Source organism: Centruroides vittatus, unplaced genomic scaffold (genome assembly GCF_030686945.1).
Source record: "Centruroides vittatus isolate TY-2023 unplaced genomic scaffold, ASM3068694v2 contig_824, whole genome shotgun sequence".
NCBI classification, from domain to species: domain Eukaryota; kingdom Metazoa; phylum Arthropoda; class Arachnida; order Scorpiones; family Buthidae; genus Centruroides; species Centruroides vittatus.
The window spans coordinates 1,093,090-1,110,848 of record NW_027122537.1 but is presented as its reverse complement, the minus strand read 5'-3'; the positions used below and the strand labels follow the sequence as shown (position 1 = coordinate 1,110,848).

At 37.6% G+C, this 17,759-nt stretch overlaps 1 long non-coding RNA gene across 1 annotated transcript; it reads right to left on the bottom strand.

The window, feature by feature from the left end:
* Nucleotides 1-16,474: 16,474 nt before the first annotated feature.
* LOC136982412 (uncharacterized) lies at nucleotides 16,475-17,086 on the bottom strand. The gene is made up of 3 exons (XR_010881890.1): nucleotides 17,020-17,086; nucleotides 16,727-16,957; nucleotides 16,475-16,653 (listed from the first exon to the last, which is right to left on the bottom strand). It is a non-coding gene; the product is annotated as an uncharacterized lncRNA (long non-coding RNA).
* Nucleotides 17,087-17,759: the final 673 nt, after the last annotated feature.

Below are 17,759 nucleotides of genomic sequence, written 5' to 3'. Positions count from 1 at the left end.
GGTCCCCTTCAAAGTAGTCTCCTCTCTAACGTATACACTTATCCCAGCAGCGTTTCCACTTTTTAAACAGTCCTGGAATGCTTTTTCCAGAATGCTCATAAGCGGCTCTGTCTTTTTTTTTATCTTTGGAATGGTGGCTAATCTTTTTCCTTTGAGCGTGTTTTTTAGTTTGGGAAACAGGAAAAAGTTGCATGGAGCCAGGTCATGTGAGTAGGGTGGGTGGGGAAGCACAACGGTCTTGTTTTTGGCCAAAAACTCACAAGTTCTGAGGGACAAATGAGCCGGCGCATTGTCATGGTGCAAAAAACACTCACTGCTCCTTGAAAGTTCGGGCCATTTTCACCTGATTCTGTTTCTTAGGTGTTTCATAACCCCAGCTAGTACTCTGTGTTGACTGTCTGGCCTGTAAGTAGGTATTCGTGATACATAACCCCTTTGCATAAAAAAAAACAGTCAACATCTCCTTAACACATGAGCAAATTTGTCGAGCTTTTTGGGGGCAGGGATCTTTCACCCACTCTCACCATAAGCCTTGGTAATCAACTCAAAAGTTTCCGTGAAGGATTTCTCGAGTTTCACACAGAATTTCACAGAACAATGCTGCTCCTTCAAAGAGTTCATTTCAGCAGATCTGATTTTTCGCCGAACCCCACTTCACATAAACGGCCATAACTAATCACCAAAACAAGATATCAACAAACAGGTTGAAACATGTTACTCGGAAGGTTTCTGCAGACACAACGCCTTCATGTGGATTAAAAAATAACCCCAACTGGAGGTGTGCTATTCAAAAAGTTCAGGAACTTTTTGAACAACTCACATATATGAATTTCTGATGAAAACCAGACATGTTATTTCTATTCAAAACTTTTCCCCTGAATGGAGTTAATGACCGGTATGACTATTCTAACAGAAAAAGTATGATGTACAGAGGTAAGACACTACTAATTTGAAGTGGTAAGCAAATATTTTAAATTTAAAAAAAACAGTTAAAAATTGCAACCTGCTCATTTAAAATTAAAACACATCATCTGAAATTATAATCAAGAACACTAACCAAAAACACTACAAAAGTGTTTGTATATTATACAATTATGCAATACTTCTAACATAATACTGTAATATAAACAAAGTACATAATATTAACACTACAATGACATTGTAATAATCATTACAAAATGATACAATTAAATCAAATTTCAAACAAGGTATCATTAAATTTGAAATTATTGTTTATGATTTTTATCATCTCAAAAATTTATCAGAACATTCTAATCCTCTTAATTCTAAACTAAACACAATTCATAAAAATTTTGTTTTTCTCCCATCTGATTTTTGATCTGTACATACTATAATGATACAACCCAACCTGATTTTTATTTCCAGAAAAATAAAGGTGGTTTCTTATCAATTCCAATGCCTATATTTTGAAAATTTTCAAGAAAATGTTACATTATGACATAGTTTTCAAATATTGAAGCCCTTATATCAAGTACCTATGCATTTACCAATATAAATCAGTAGTAATCTCCCAGCATCACTGGATCCATATGACTTTAGTATCTCTTTTCCAGGATGGAAATGGCTTGGTGAAACCTTCATTATGTTCATTGCCAACATCTCCAAGATGGGAAAAAAGTTAAGGTGCATCTCAACTTTTTCCCCAAAAATGGCTTGCTGAAAGTCTTTAAAATTCATTTCCTTCATTCACATCTCAACTTTATTAAATTTAAATTTTAAAAAAAAGTTGAGGCGTTAATGAAAAAAATATTTAAATTTCCTTAACAAAAAACAATGATGTTCAGTCAACCAAACCAAAACCACTTTTAATTTTAATTATATTTGGTATGTAAACAAAGTGGTTCTAAAAGATTTTTCCAAAAAGGTTTTTTGGGCTTTTATGGCCCACTAAAATTTTTCTTATTTGACACTATTACAGGGTGACAATAATTAACCCGTACAAGTTTTTTGTATTGTAAATTTATTTAAAAAATGAAAATTAGCAAAACAGCAGCATATAACAGTGACAATACTTTACGTATTAATCAGATATTCAGCCAGTTTCAAAGTGGCCTCCTTTTGATTTGATGCAGAGCCCCAAACGTGTTTTAAAATTCTCAGCGATGGGCCGTGCTCTTCTGGAGACAGTTTGTCTTACTCCCAGCGCAAGGATTGCTTCAGCGTCTCCAAACTTTCATGGAGCTTAGAACAGGCCCTGGTATCCAAAATGGACCACACACTGTAGTCCATTGGGGTCAGATTCGGCGAGTACGGTGGCCATTCCGCAGACGAGATGAAATCGGAAAAATGAGCCTTGCACACTCCTGAGTCTTCTTCGCCCTGTGTGTCGGCGCCGAGTCCTGCTGAAACGTCCATTTCGCACTGCCAAAATGCTGCTGAGCCCACAGAAGTACCACAGCCTCGAGAATGTCACAGTGTTACACATCTTGATTAATTTTGGCCCCTTGATCGACGAAAACAAGGAGTGTCTTGCCGCTCGCACAAATTCCACCCCAAACCATGACTGACATTGGATTTTGTGATGTTCGATGACGGCTGAGCGTCCAGGAGCCCCTGCGGACCAGTTCCTGTCGTTTTGATGGTTGTACGGAGAAAAGGTTCTCGTCTGTGAAGAGAATGCACTCCCATTGTCGACCTGCGGCCCGACGCTTGAGTTAACGGGATGTTTGGAGTCTCACGCACTTGTTTTCATCGGTGAGGAGCTGAACCTTTTGGAACTTGTAGGGCTTGAGTACGAGTTCCTTTTTCGCCATTAACCGCACCGATTCGCGATTGATTCTGATCTCAGGAGCAATTTTTCTCATGGAGACCTTCGCATGTCAGTCAACTCGCTTTGTGATGATCTTGCGGTTCCTAGACGTGTTGACAGTGCGCTTTCTTCCACGTCCGGGACGGTCACCATTGTGGCCAAGCTCCTTGAATCGTCGAACTGCATCTGAGACTGTCATTTTTGGAACACCGAGCAGACAAACAATTTCACATTGATGCTTTCCTTGCCGCAATAGCTCCAAAATTGCACAACATTTGTTTGACACCATTAAAAAAAATAAAGAACTAACCCTTATTACATCGAAAGTACATCTACACGGGCAGGAAATCATGGAGAATTAAACAATAGTATGTAAATTGGTGACAGTAAAAAAGTTCAGGTGCAGCATTGCTACAAACTTTGTACGGGTTAATTATTGTCACCCTGTACAAGACAAAATCAGTTATGTTTTAGCATCCAGTTATCGTAGAATGATCAGTGAAGACTTATTTAAGAAAGAATGATAATGGAATTGCAAAAAAAGATAATCCATTACAACTTCAATTTTATAGAAATTTTTAAAGTCAAAAATTTGATTCCTGAAATTTTACTTTTATTTTTTTTCTTTAAGAACTTATCATCATCCTTTTGAGAACCTTTAATATCAGAAGAATTCATGTTTGAATGTTATTATACGTCTGCTAGTAATTTTTGTTTGTGCAAATGGACGTTAAAAGTGCCATACCTGTCAGTTATTAGCTCTGTATTGTATGAGCTTGCCGTTAGGTTGATTTGATGTGGAATGATTTACTAGTGTTTTAAAATTTATGAAAATTAAATTAATGAATAAATCAAACTATCCTCAAAAATTCTGTACTTGAACTCCAGTAGGCTGACATCTCTGTGCCTCAGCCATCCAATTGTGCCACTACTAATTCAACAGAATATAAATTTTAAGTATTTAAAAGGCATTTTTAAACAAATGAAATTTCAAAAATCATAACATGGTGTTAGAACAATTAATGTAATCAATGGATGGTCTTAACCAATATTAAAATTGTGTACGGTTTAAGGAAGAGGTGATTGTGAAAAGTACATTGTATGATAGGGAGGGAGGAGATCGAGGCATTATCTACATGGATTTTTAGCAGTGTTGGTGGCATGCAAATTTGTTAATTTGTTCTTATAAGTTTACTTATTAGTCATTTCAATAAAGTATCAGTTAAAAATGCAAAGTCGCGAGTAAATTATTGTACACAACAGGGAGGTAAAGGATCAAAAGTATCTCGAAAACTACACCATTAATGGATAACTTGTATATCAAAAACAATCTATATTCAATTATTTCCACAAAATGCTTTCATTCCATTTTACTATAAGGAGAAAGATTATAGCAAAATGGAAAATAAAGAGTGAATCTTTCTCAAACATAGCATGCTACAAACCTGAATCCTAGTGGAAAATTGCTTCCATTCCACTGTCTGGCTAATTCCCAAATGCTCATTTAAATGCTCATAAATTTAGTTTATGAATGGAAAATCTATGATAATTCAAATTCAATTTTTGTCACATGGGCCTAATTATTTTTTTAGACAATTGATGGCAAATATCAGCTAGCAACAAATTTGAATGAATTTGACAAAATATTTTTATATATGCTAATAATTTTAATTGCAATAATAAATAAAATTTGATTAACTTCATTTAAACACAGAATGATTTCAAGTGTCTATGCACTTTTTAACTATGGTAAATATCTCTCAAGTTAATCAATGCATTAAAGCAGGGGTGTCCAACCTGCAGCTCAATAGACATGTAAACAAAACCAACAAATTTTTTTATATTTTTTATATTTATTTATTTCAATGGCATAAACTCAAAAAAAAAAAAAATTGACAAAGCCATAAACCTTTATACATGTTTTATTTTTGAGTGAAAAGGAAATATTTTCAAATACTTGGAAATGTGTGAATTAGACAGGAATACTAAATAAAGCTGGTGTTGTGACTCAATGAATTATACACCTAAATTTGGGGAAAGGAAAACCCAAAAGATAAAAAGTAGTGAGAAAGGTTAAATTGACTTTCTGTTATGCAAATATTGACCCTTAATTTTCCAACCTTCCTCACTTCTTTATCTTTTGTCCTTTCTTTCCTTTTCCTGCATTTGGGTCCATAATCCTTTCAGTCCCAACCACAGCTTTATTTAGTATCCCTTCCAGCATTGCAAAATTTGGCTACTCTATTTTTAGTTTGGGGTAAAAAATATCATTTGGCACATTGGCTACTTTTTGGGCTATATATTATTTATAAATATATTAATTAATAAGAATGCACTTTAAAAAGGTGTTTTGTCATTGTTTATTAATTAGAGATAGAAATAACACAAATATTTGTGTTTTTCAAATACATTTATGTTTGCCTGTTTTTATAATAAATGAATTTATCTATTTCTAAGTAAAAATTGAAAGTGTCTGTAGAAGTAATTTTTTTAAATATCCTAATTCATGATGAAGTTTTAATACTTATTACTATAACTTACACATGTTAATCCTTAAATATACAAGTATATATAAGGATTGGGCCACAAGTATATATAATATATTTGTGGCCCAAAACTCTGATTTCTTCCAATGTGGCCCAGATAAAGAAAAAGGTTGGACATCCCTGCATTAAAGTTTTAAAACAATTTCATATACATTAAATAAAGCTTTGTGAAAATTTAAATATTTTAATTATTTGAAAATTTAATCACATTTTGTAAATTATTATTTTCTGGAAATAATAGTATAAAGTTTTTATATGAATGACATTAACAAAAAAAAAACTGATTAACAATTGCTGATAAATTCCCAGACTAACTGTTCTGTGGTGCTGCTTAGATGCATGCATGCAACATTTGGTGGCAAATCAGCTCTATTGTAGTGATGTACACTTGCTGCACTGTTGTTTGACTGGCACTGTAAGTTCAAAAAAGGTATTCTTTTGATGATGATGATCAAAGTTGTCGTCCACTAACGACAACTTTGATCATCATCACTCCAGACACACACTCCAGAAATCATTCAGAAAATGGGATAAATTTCTTCATGAAACCATTTCATGTTGACAACATAGCTGTAAAATTTAGGACTTTCCATGAAAATTACCATGTAAACCTGAAATAGGACCTGATGATTATGTGTACCAAAGCATTTTATTTCTTGGGTTTTCATTTATCATCATTAAGAGAATCTTCTTGAAATGGTATTAAACATTGCAACAGGAACACTATTGTAGTGTTGCTATTTGTCTAGCCCTTTCTGATATCTAATGCTGGCTTACAGTTCTAACAAAAATTTTTTCATTCACTAATACAGTATATGTATATTTATCAGTGAATGAATTAATGAGAGAAAGTGTGCACGTGCATACACACACACACATGCACTCTCTCTCTCCATTAAATGTAAAGCTAATCTGCTTCCCAACATTGCACACATGCACTAAACCACCCTATGGCTGCAGTCATCAACTGATGGTCCACAAAAGATTTTGGTAGTCTGTGCAGAAATTTGGATATTGATCAACTCAAGGTTATGCAAAGTATTACAAAAATGAAAAATGCTTGGTTGCTTTTTCTCACTCATTGGGGTTTTTTTTTTATTTGAATCTGAAACCAAACATGAAATGACTTGTTAATCAACAATAAATAACGTTGTGAGTGCAATTGTTGTCCTTTGTGGGGAAGAGCCAAGAATCCATACTCATTTCAAACAAGCAGCAACAAACTTTACACTAATTTGTTATAATTAAGCAAGGGCTTTTCATATTAATAAAGTAAAATGAAACTTTTATGATCATTATTCTACAGATGTTTGTTAAAAAAAATTTTGTGATAATGGCCCGAAAGTTCAAAATTATGTTTAGCAGTATGAGGTCAGAAAGGTTGGCAACTGCTGCTCTATAGGTTATATCTATGACCAGTGGCATAGCTACATATTCAGTGCCTTGGAGCAAGTAGAATTGTCGCACCCCCCTTGTTCCTCAGAAGAGGTCTGGCAAAATTTATTTTGAACATTTAATTTAAAAACATATATCTAATTATTTCGATTTAAAGCCTTACTTAATAACAATTTATTTGAGATTCAAGGCATTTCAACTATAAGATATTCAATTTAATAAATATACCGGTAAATATAATAATAAAACAATATATAATTTTTTAGGTACAGCATACAGTACCTAATAATATTTACTACATAGTATATAAACTATATTGACAAAATGTATGCAAGTTTAGTTTCATAACAAATACATAATAATACATAAAGACAACTTCCAAGATTGTTGTTTTCTTGCTTTTTTGTTTGCAAATCAGTCAATCACTTTCTTCAGATAAAGTTGACAAGCTATTGTTTTTTCAATTGATACAGTAGCCAGAGCTAAGACGGTGTTGTGACATGCTGCTTCTTAAAAAGCCAGAAATTCAAGGAGAAAAAGTGGGAGCTTCTCCCCAGCTCAGTCTGTTTTCCTACGTGTCGGTTTCCCCGTTGTCTCGAACTTCGTTTTCGTTCATTACAGTGGCGTAGCGTGGCGGGGGCGGCAGGGGCGGCCCGCCCCAGGCGGCACTTTTAGGGAGCGGCAAAATTTCACAATAAATAATAATAATATCTTGTAAAAATTTTTGTAATAAATATGATTATTATATTGTAAAACATATATGCATGACTTTTTTATTTGTAACCTGTACAAGACACAATAATGATGATTGTTCTTGCCGAAAAGTTCTTTAGAATTACTGTATATTTTAGTCTTTTAAATTGAAATACCTAAATAAGGGGGAGCGAAATTTTCCTCCGCCCCGGGCGGCTGACACCCACGCTACGCCACTGGTTCATTATAAAGGTTTTTCGGTATTTTTAATATTAACTTTATCCAGACTCGCCGGCATGCCCGAAGTGCGGAGCAGAAGAAACATCACTCCACTATTGGCTGCACTGCCCAAGCTATGACGGACCCAGACGAACCCTCTGTAAGACTATATCCGTGAATCCGGATCTCACTCGGACGTTCAACCCGATCTACTGGCCGTCTACCAACATACCGGCAAAACAACATATTGCAGCTTTGGAAGAATATATAAGGCAAACGGGCCGTTTTATCTAACCACCAAGCGGCAGCACCTCTGAGAAAATAGCCCCAGAGGCTGGAATCTCCAGATGAACACTAAGAAAAAAAGAAAGAAAGAAAGAAAGAACTTTATCCAGTTTGCCGTTGCATTAATACGCGAAACCCGCAACCCCGACGGCGACCGATGAATCTTTCCGTAGAGCGAAATAATATTGTGCGAAATAAATCGAAATCCTAAGAATTTGATTGATTTCATCCGATGGCCGAAAACGGACGAAAAAGATATTTATCAACGTATTCAAACGAATTTCGGGCAATTTTCGGAGATGGTCAAGCCTCGAGACGTAAAATTTCAAAAGATCGTCTTTCACCTCTCCACGGTAGCCATTCTGCACCATGTAAATGCAGAAGATAATTTATTTATCAAATTCCAAACACAAGAAAATGGTTGAAGCAAAATTTAAAAAGAAAAAAAATTATGAATGAATTTTAAAAAAATAAAATTGATTTTTTTTTAATTCGAATTTTTACGTAATTCGAACATTGTTGACGCGTCTTTTAACGTTTGTTCGAAATTCGTCACACATGACGATTCGCAGTTCGATTGTGTTTCTTGTTGTGGTCGGACGTGCTTTTGTTGTGCTCTTCGATTGCGTGCTGTTTTTTGCGGTTTGAGGACTTTTGCAGAGAAGATTAAAGATTTTTCAGGTAAGTCTTAGTCCATATTGACCCTAGACGTAAGAATTTATTTAATATTACCTGAAGGATCGGCCCCAGAAGACATCTCGGCACATCGTTCGATGGTCGGCCGTTTGCGCTTCGGATTCGAATCTTTTAGATTTAAAAAGGCAGCTGCAGTAAGCATTTTGCTTTTCTCGGAAGAATTTAAGCATTAATTTAAGCTTTTGTTTTCACCGGACTAATTGCAAATTTTCTTTTTTTACAGAATGACGACGTTGGTGCGGCTTTGGAGGCGGTTCCGGCGGAGGCAGGCGGTGGCGCCGGAGGGAGGGGGTTCCTCGGACGACGCGGAACGAGTCTGTCGTTCCGTACCGTTGGAGGAGCGGGGGTTCGACGAGCGAGAGGCAGCGGGTGAAGAAGACCTTCCCCAAGTGCGCGTGGCGTGGCATCCTCCCGGAGTCGGGATCATGCGACGGTACACCCTGGGTCCAGTGCACTTGGCCAAGGTCTTCGGGGGTCATCCGGCCACAGACCTTGCTGTGGCGGATGTAGAAAATGACAGCTTGTCCGAGTTGACATTTTCTGGATGGTCGCGTTCTGCCCGTTCGTCCGCGACGGCGACGCCACCGTCTTGCCGAAGTCAGAACGGGGAGGAATCGGAGGAGAGAGCCGCCGAAGTTGAGGGACCGTGCTGTCCGTGGTTTCGTTGCTGCGGACGGCTGCGGTTCCCTTGGCCTAGGCGGTAATCCTCTTCGATTTCCTCTTCTTCACCCGGATTCGACTTTCTTACCGGATTCGACACTTTTCACCCGGACTCGACACCTTTTCCCGGACGTGACTTCTCTTACTCGGTCGTGACCCACGGACTTGTCTTCCGAACGTGACACTCGGACGACGACAACGGATTTGACTCCCGATTGTGACCACCCGGACGTGACACTTCTACTCACCGGACGCGACATTCGGCCGACCTTTCTTCCCAAACAGCTGTTATGAGGCTTGAGCTTCCTGTTAGGATAGGTTAGATTAGGCTAGGCTAGGCTAGGTCAGGTCCTTCGCTCTTCTCATAACACTGTTCGAGAAGAAAGACTGTCTGATAAAGGTAATAATATTAACCTTAGGTAATAAATGAATGAACTTCTCGTTTTCTCACTGCCTTTGTGTTTTCTAGGAACATTTGGGAGGGAGAAGAATCTCCCTCCCCAACTTTACCACCAAGAGGACCAAGTGGACAAGTCTATATTTTCCGAAATCTCCGATGGTAAGAACTCTTTCGTTTCATTTTTTAACACATCTTATTCTCGTATTGTAATTTACTGTTTTTCTGTTTATAGACATGCCGAAGACGTTCTTCGATTACACGCACGCACGCACAAACATAACATCACTGTACACGAAGATATACACCGTTTAACCTTTACTCGAATTCTCGCACTCACGCACTTATACGCCAAGCGCCTCGTTCTGTGTAATTCCACACAATGAAACAACCCGAACACTCGCTTCCCAAAAATCCAACCCCTGGGTCCTCGTCCCGGGAAGTGGAAACGCCAATTTTAAAGATTAAAAGACTTTAAATTGGCGGCCGAAGGGGCTCTGGTAATTACACATCTTGCATGGATTAAACAGAATTTTACACATTAGCATCAATAATCGTTTTGTGATGAATTTTTCTGTTAAATTTAGTGTGGTAAGAAAAGATCCACGATGTGGGCAGCCGAACTGTATGGAACGAGACTTGACAGACCGCCCTGGGTTCTTCAACAGCCCGAATCGATGTCAGAACGGTAGACCGAAGTCTTAACCGCTCAAACATCCGGCCGTCGCCTTGTTATACTAGGCGTAACAAGTAGCGACACTTTCATATAAACAGTTTCTTATTGTACACTAGACACTTGCACATAAATTGTTTTTTTTTTTTTTTTAACTCTTTCCGCCCTGTGGGCACTAAGAGGGCCTCTTTTAGTAGGCCCATTATGGGTTCGGCCAGGCCCACAATGGGGCGACCGGGTGGTGAGGGACGGGGCCCGACATATCCGAACGGACCACACCCCGAAAAATTCCTGGGGATTATTCGACCCGTTCGGATTCGATCCCGGGTCCCCCAGAGCGGTAGGCTGCCACCTTTACCGCTCGGCCATCCGGCCATAATTGTTTTTAGTTGGTCAGCAATGTATCATAATATATTATTTCGGTGAGAAATTGATATTCGATGTACTGTACACCATTTCATTCACGACACGTTTTAGGAACTTAAGTATGACGTATATTGAGGACGTTCTGTATTTAATAATAACGGATGAAATTTGATCCAATAATTTAGTGTCTTCTATCAGGAGTCATGGTAGTGACTAGTGACTCTCAGGCAAGTAAACTACATATACAGGAATCAAAGTTGTCCGTTTCTTCGTTCCTAAAAACTCCGTCCCTCAAACACTATATATTTATTTCAGTAAAAAAATTTTACTGAAATAAATGTAATAATAAAATTTAACTATTTTTTTTCAATATCTATTGAAAATTAGATTGAAACAAAATATAAAAATTTTATCTAATCCATTTTAATTTATATTTGTTAATTTTTTAATACAAAATTGAAAGTAAATATTTATAAAATATCTACACTTCTAATTTTTGTTATTTTAATTAATTCAATTTTCATATTTTTAATTGTTCTTTATGTTTTTCCCTTATGAATTTCCACCTTTCAAAAATTGATATAACAAGACAAAATGTTTCCTTTCTGTTTCCCAAGATTAAAACTGTGAAAAACAGTTTCAATATATATGTTTTTTTTAGTTTTACAGTATATTACTTTTATACTTTTATTACACATGCATCTAAACATGGATTACTTGTTGTTGTATATACATGTTTAAACAAACGATTTATTTGTTTCTAATAGTCGATTTCTGCCCACTAATGATAGCAATGGAATTTAATTTTGATAGCTGATTAAATGAAAACTGTTATACAGTTTTATATGTCAGTTTCTTAGAGTCATATTTTCAGTAACTAAATTGTGTAGTATATTCAAATAAAACCAAGATTTTTTTTCTTGCTTTCCTTCTATTATCTTTAAATACAGTAAGACCCCGCTTAACGCTGATTCGATATAATGCAGTCTGCTCGAAGCCTGAAAAAAGCTCAAAATTTGAGGTGGAAAGCACATGTTTTAAATTAAATGATTTAAAAATATGATTAAAATTTGCATCCCCGGCAATGTGACGGCGTCACAATAAACAATTGCTCGTAGTTGTAGTTTGTCTGTGAAAACTTTGGTTTCCACTTGTGAAAATATTTACAACGAAAACTACATTTTGATCTTTGTCGTGTTATGAACCAGAATATCGAAGTTAAAATCCTTCTGAGAGGTAATAAGGAGTTAATAAATGTGGGAAATGGAAGAAGCGCTGCATTTGCCCATCAAAAATAAACAAAGAAGCGCAAGAGACTGATATGTAGAAACTACACTATTAAGATGTGCACTATATCCATCATTGTGGATAACAAGTATATTAAGGCGAACTAACCTTTTGTTCGTTATGTTGGAGACACTGAAGCCGTGAGCCCGAATAGGGATTAGAACAGTGGCGTGCACATTTGATGATAGGGAAGCTGTGTTTCTGTAAGAAGCCGACTTTCAGGGGCAATCGATTAATTGCGCGTCAGGGCACGTTCGTATTCGTTTGTTCGATAAGCCAGTAAAAACCGTATACTTCTTTAAATGTATTTTTAATAGATTATCCGAAGTACTTAATAAATAAGAAAGTTCAATATAATTACCTCCGTTATTAGATTCAATAAATTCCCTACGCCCTCTAAATGTCAATTCTCGCTTTGAGAAAAAACATATAACATCTATTAATTTAGATATACCTATTAATCGTAATTATCTTGTTATAATTTTCAATATTTATTTTATATTGTTTACCAATGTTAAATTCTATTCCGCTTTGATTTTCAAATTGCTTCAATTTTACGAAAGAATCGTCATTCGTCATAAATTTTATCGTCAAAATGTCGAAATTTTTTGTTGACGTATTTATATTTAATTTAGGCATCGGTCTTTCTCTTTTAATAATGTTTTCTTTTTCACTATACGGTCTTGAGCCAAAACTTTTTTAAAATAAATTTTTGAATCACTAGCCACGATATAAGGGCTAAAATTAAAATTATCAGAAAAACTTACTTGGTAAAACAAAATGTGTGACGAACCTAGTACAAAAAATTCTTCAATTGTATGAATATACTTTTAATGAAACTTATAATTAAATATAACTTTGTGAAGAAACGTACATAAAAAGTAACAAAATATTCTTTACTTTTTAAATCTTAAAACAATCCACTTACAAGTTAGTGAAATAGCTCCCTACCAGTGACTAATGAATGGAATCAAAGACGGTCCAGGTAGGTGTGTCCGTGCCAAATCCCGAGGGTGCCGATACCGGTCGATGTCAAATGCCTCTTTTGTCGCGTCACTAGTATATATCAAAGGACGCGACGGGGTTGTTGTAGATTTTAAACGTTTCTCACCATAGCTGTAAAAATCTAAATATGTTAAACTTAACAGATTGTCCGTCGTTCGTTTTCTAACTAATTCGTTTTAGGATCGAGTGTTCGCGGAAATTTCCAAAATTTACAACTTTTCGGTCACTCTCGTTGAACTGGAGAAATTTCTCTTTCTTACATCTAATATTATGAAGAGATCAGACCCCGCCGTACTCGGCAAGAGATTGGTTCGGTTAAGCTTCTGTTTAAGTAAAATTTCGGCTCTTTCATCGGGTTTTATTTATGTTTCTAATTCCCTAATCGCTTAATTATTTAACTACTTCTTAAGTAGAAATAAGTCGAAACCGGTTACTTTGTACTCGAATATCTGTAGTCTTGGGAAAGAAGTGGAAAGAAATTTTTATGACAACCGATAACCGATACATAAATCGTAAATTTAAGGAAAATAAATTCTAGAGCTTTTTTTGTGCCATTGTAAGTCTCATTCATTAAATTTGGTTGTAAATGATGCAACCAAAGTAACAGTTAATTTTTTATCACTGTACTAGATTTGTACACGTTTTTTCTGCATCCCCTTACAGATGGGACTTACTAAATCGTAATATCACCGGTTTAACATCGAAATCCGTAAGTAATATAAGATGGGAGAGCGGAATAAACGCGGAATAAATATATATCAAATATTTTAATAGATTTTTTAAAACTCCCGTCAACTATACAGAACTATCATAAAAACGTGCCTGTAAATTCATATCGGTTGAGTTAAGTTATAAATCTAGTCTAGGTTGGGCAACCGTTTTTATAACTCGGGCCAGAAGAAATTTTACGTTTTTTTTCCGCGGGCCGTAGTAGTTAATTGACGCTTTCTTGTGACTCGTAATTTTTTTAGTCTGCAAATATGAAATAAATAAACAAAAAGTTAATTACTACATTTATTTCTCTTATCGTTTTCGAAAATTACAAAGAATTGGAAAAATAATTATTAATTAGTTATTTTTCCAATTTAATAATCTATTAAAGATCTCGCGGGCCGGATAGAAACTTTTCGCCAGCCGTAGCTGGCCCGCAGGCCGGGGGTTGTCCGCCGTTGATCTAGTCTGCTCATGATTCACATAATCGGGCGAGGGTGGCCGAATATCTAGCAGGCGGCTATATCCCGGAGCGGTTGTGGGCTGTTAAAGTCGGACTCTTTACGCGTGTGTCGCTTCTACCAGCTAAACGGCGTTGGTGCTCTGTAAAGCGCATGCGCCAATGCCTATAATCTGGCTGCTTGGAAGTTGACAGGCAGGTGGCTAACAGCCCACAACCGCTCCGGGATATAAAGTAGGACTCTTTATGCGTGTGTCGCTTCTACCAGCTAAACCGGGTGAGGTTGGTGCACTGTAAACCGCATGCGACAATGCCTATATAATCTGGCTGATTGGAAACTGACCCGGTTTCGACACTCCTTCCGCCATCGAATTATTCGAATATACAATAACAATCTTATCGTTTTATTCACATGTAGTATAGAAATTTGTAAAAGATACATAATGCAGTTATAATAAAATATTAATTTTAATTAATGCAAAGTACGTTAAAATATGAAAATTTATATTTTATAAAATACAAGGGAAGGTCATTGGAAGGTGGAATCGGCGCTTCCATCGCTTCCAATGACGGCACGCCACTGGATTAGAAAATTACCAATCCAAAATGCATTTTTAAATAGGCGAAATAAAGAGAACTGTTTTAATCTCGGTCTCTGCTAGTTGTCTATAATTAAGAAAGACGTGATAAATATTGACAATTGGAAGAAGAAACCTTCACTTATAACTTTTTATACGTTCTCCAGCCTGACGAAATAGAGTCTGTCTCCTCGAAGTTAACTACCGTTTATCTCCCGAAGGCTTTGTACATTTCTAACCTTTCAAGTTGTTTCGGCCGAGGCACTATTTTCTCTCGATGGCGTCCTTTTGCTTTCTAAGGAGAGAGGAAATTGTAGGGTTCTTCTAAAACTCTACAATTTCCTCAGTCCTTAGCCCAATGTAGTAAACACAGAATTCTATCTCTTTATAGATGGAACAGAGGGCCTTGTGGTAGTCACCTACCACACCGTGTGATAGAACTGCCTGGGCTGAAACATTTGAAAAGGATAGATATATACAAACCGTTCGAAATAAGGACAGCGTAAACATACATAATACCATTTATATGTTACTGCAGGCCTTTTATGACACAATTTAGCAAAATCGCTGTAGAAAAAATTGCCGTTATAAACAATGTTGATATAAAATTAGATGGCATCATCGTTTTGTTACAAAATATACTTTAAATTATCATTACGTTACTGAACGCCGTTTAGTAAAATCGTTATAAAAAGTTTTAATTGGCATAAATTTGAGCTTTTTTAACATTTTGAATAAAATTCATTTTATATGCATAAAATGAAGCCGTAAAACTGAATTAGCTCCATGGGAAACCCCCGCGAACTTTGACCTATAGACCCGGAAGTTTTGCTGATAACGAGAAAGGCTAAGTTTAAAATTTGAGCTTTCTGGACGCAGTGGTTTCTCTCTACGATCGTCTGCAGTGCCGGATGAAGAAAATACCGCGTTTTTGCAGATTTTTGCACTTTTCAATTGCTTATATTTCGGCAACCGCTTTATACAAAATCTTGAAATTTTGCACACTACCTAAGAGAACAATTTTCCTTCGAACGACAAAATTACTATAAGTGTTTGAGGGACGGAGAAATCGACCCCCGAAAATCGGCACTCTGATTCCTGTATATGTAGTTTACTTGCCTGGGAGTCACTAGTCACTACCATGACTCCTGATAGAAGACACTAAATTATTGGATCAAATTTCATCCGTTATTATTAAATACAGAACGTCCTCAATATACGTCATACTTAAGTTCCTAAAACGTGTCGTGAATGAAATGGTGTACATCGAATATCAATTTCTCGCCGAAATAATATATTATGATACATTGCTGACCAACTAAAAACAATTTATGTGCAAGTGTCTAGTGTACAATAAGAAACTGTTTATATGAAAGTGTCGCTACTTGTTACGCCTAGTATAACAAGGCGACGGCCGGATGTTTGAGCGGTTAAGACTTCGGTCTACCGTTCTGACATCGATTCGGGCTGTTGAAGAACCCAGGGCGGTCTGTCAAGTCCCGTTCCATACAGTTCGGCTGCCCACATCGTGGATCTTTTCTTACCACACTAAATTTAACAGAAAAATTCATCACAAAACGATTATTGATGCTAATGTGTGAAATTCTGTTTAATCCATGCAAGATGTGTAATTACCAGAGCCCCTTCGGCCGCCAATTTAAAGTCTTTTAATCTTTAAAATTGGCGTTTCCACTTCCCGGGACGAGGACCCAGGGGTTGGATTTGTGGGAAGCGAGTGTTCGGGTTGTTTCATTGTGTGGAATTACACAGAACGAGGCGCTTGGCGTATAAGTGCGTGAGTGCGAGAATTCGAGTAAAGGTTAAACGGTGTATATCTTCGTGTACAGTGATGTTATGTTCGTGCGTGCGTGCGTGCGTGCGTGTGTGTAATCGAAGAACGTCTTCGGCATGTCTATAAACAGAAAAACAGTAAATTACAATACGAGAATAAGATGTGTTAAAAAATGAAACGAAAGAGTTCTTACCATCGGAGATTTCGGAAAATATTCACTTGTCCACTTGGTCCTCTTGGTGGTAAAGTTGGGGAGGGAGATTCTTCTCCCTCCCAAATGTTCCTAGAAAACACAAAGGCAGTGAGAAAACGAGAAGTTCATTCATTTATTACCTAAGCTTAATATTATTACCTTTATCAGACAGTCTTTCTTCTCGAACAGTGTTATGAGAAGAGCGAAGGACCTGACCTAGTCTAGCCTAGCCTAATCTAATCTATCCTAACAGGAAGCTCACCATACCTTCCAACATAAACCACGAACAGAACAGGAAGCTCAAGCCTCGTAACAGCTGTTTGGGAAGAAAGGTCGGCCGAATGTCGCGTCCGGTGAGTAGAAGTGTCACGTCCGGGTGGTCACAATCGGGAGTCAAATCCGTTGTCGTCGTCCGAGTGTCACGTTCGGAAGACAAGTCCGTGGGTCACGACCGAGTAAGAGAAGTCACGTCCGGGAAAAGGTGTCGAGTCCGGGTGAAAAGTGTCGAATCCGGTAAGAAAGTCGAATCCGGGTGAAGAAGAGGAAATCGAAGAGGATTACCGCCTAGGCCAAGGGAACCGCAGCCGTCCGCAGCAACGAAACCACGGACAGCACGGTCCCTCAACTTCGGCGGCTCTCTCCTCCGATTCCTCCCCGTTCTGACTTCGGCAAGACGGTGGCGTCGCCGTCGCGGACGAACGGGCAGAACGCGACCATCCAGAAAATGTCAACTCGGACAAGCTGTCATTTTCTACATCCGCCACAGCAAGGTCTGTGGCCGGATGACCCCCGAAGACCTTGGCCAAGTGCACTGGACCCAGGGTGTACCGTCGCATGATCCCGACTCCGGGAGGATGCCACGCCACGCGCACTTGGGGAAGGTCTTCTTCACCCGCTGCCTCTCGCTCGTCGAACCCCCGCTCCTCCAACGGTACGGAACGACAGACTCGTTCCGCGTCGTCCGAGGAACCCCCTCCCTCCGGCGCCACCGCCTGCCTCCGCCGGAACCGCCTCCAAAGCCGCACCAACGTCG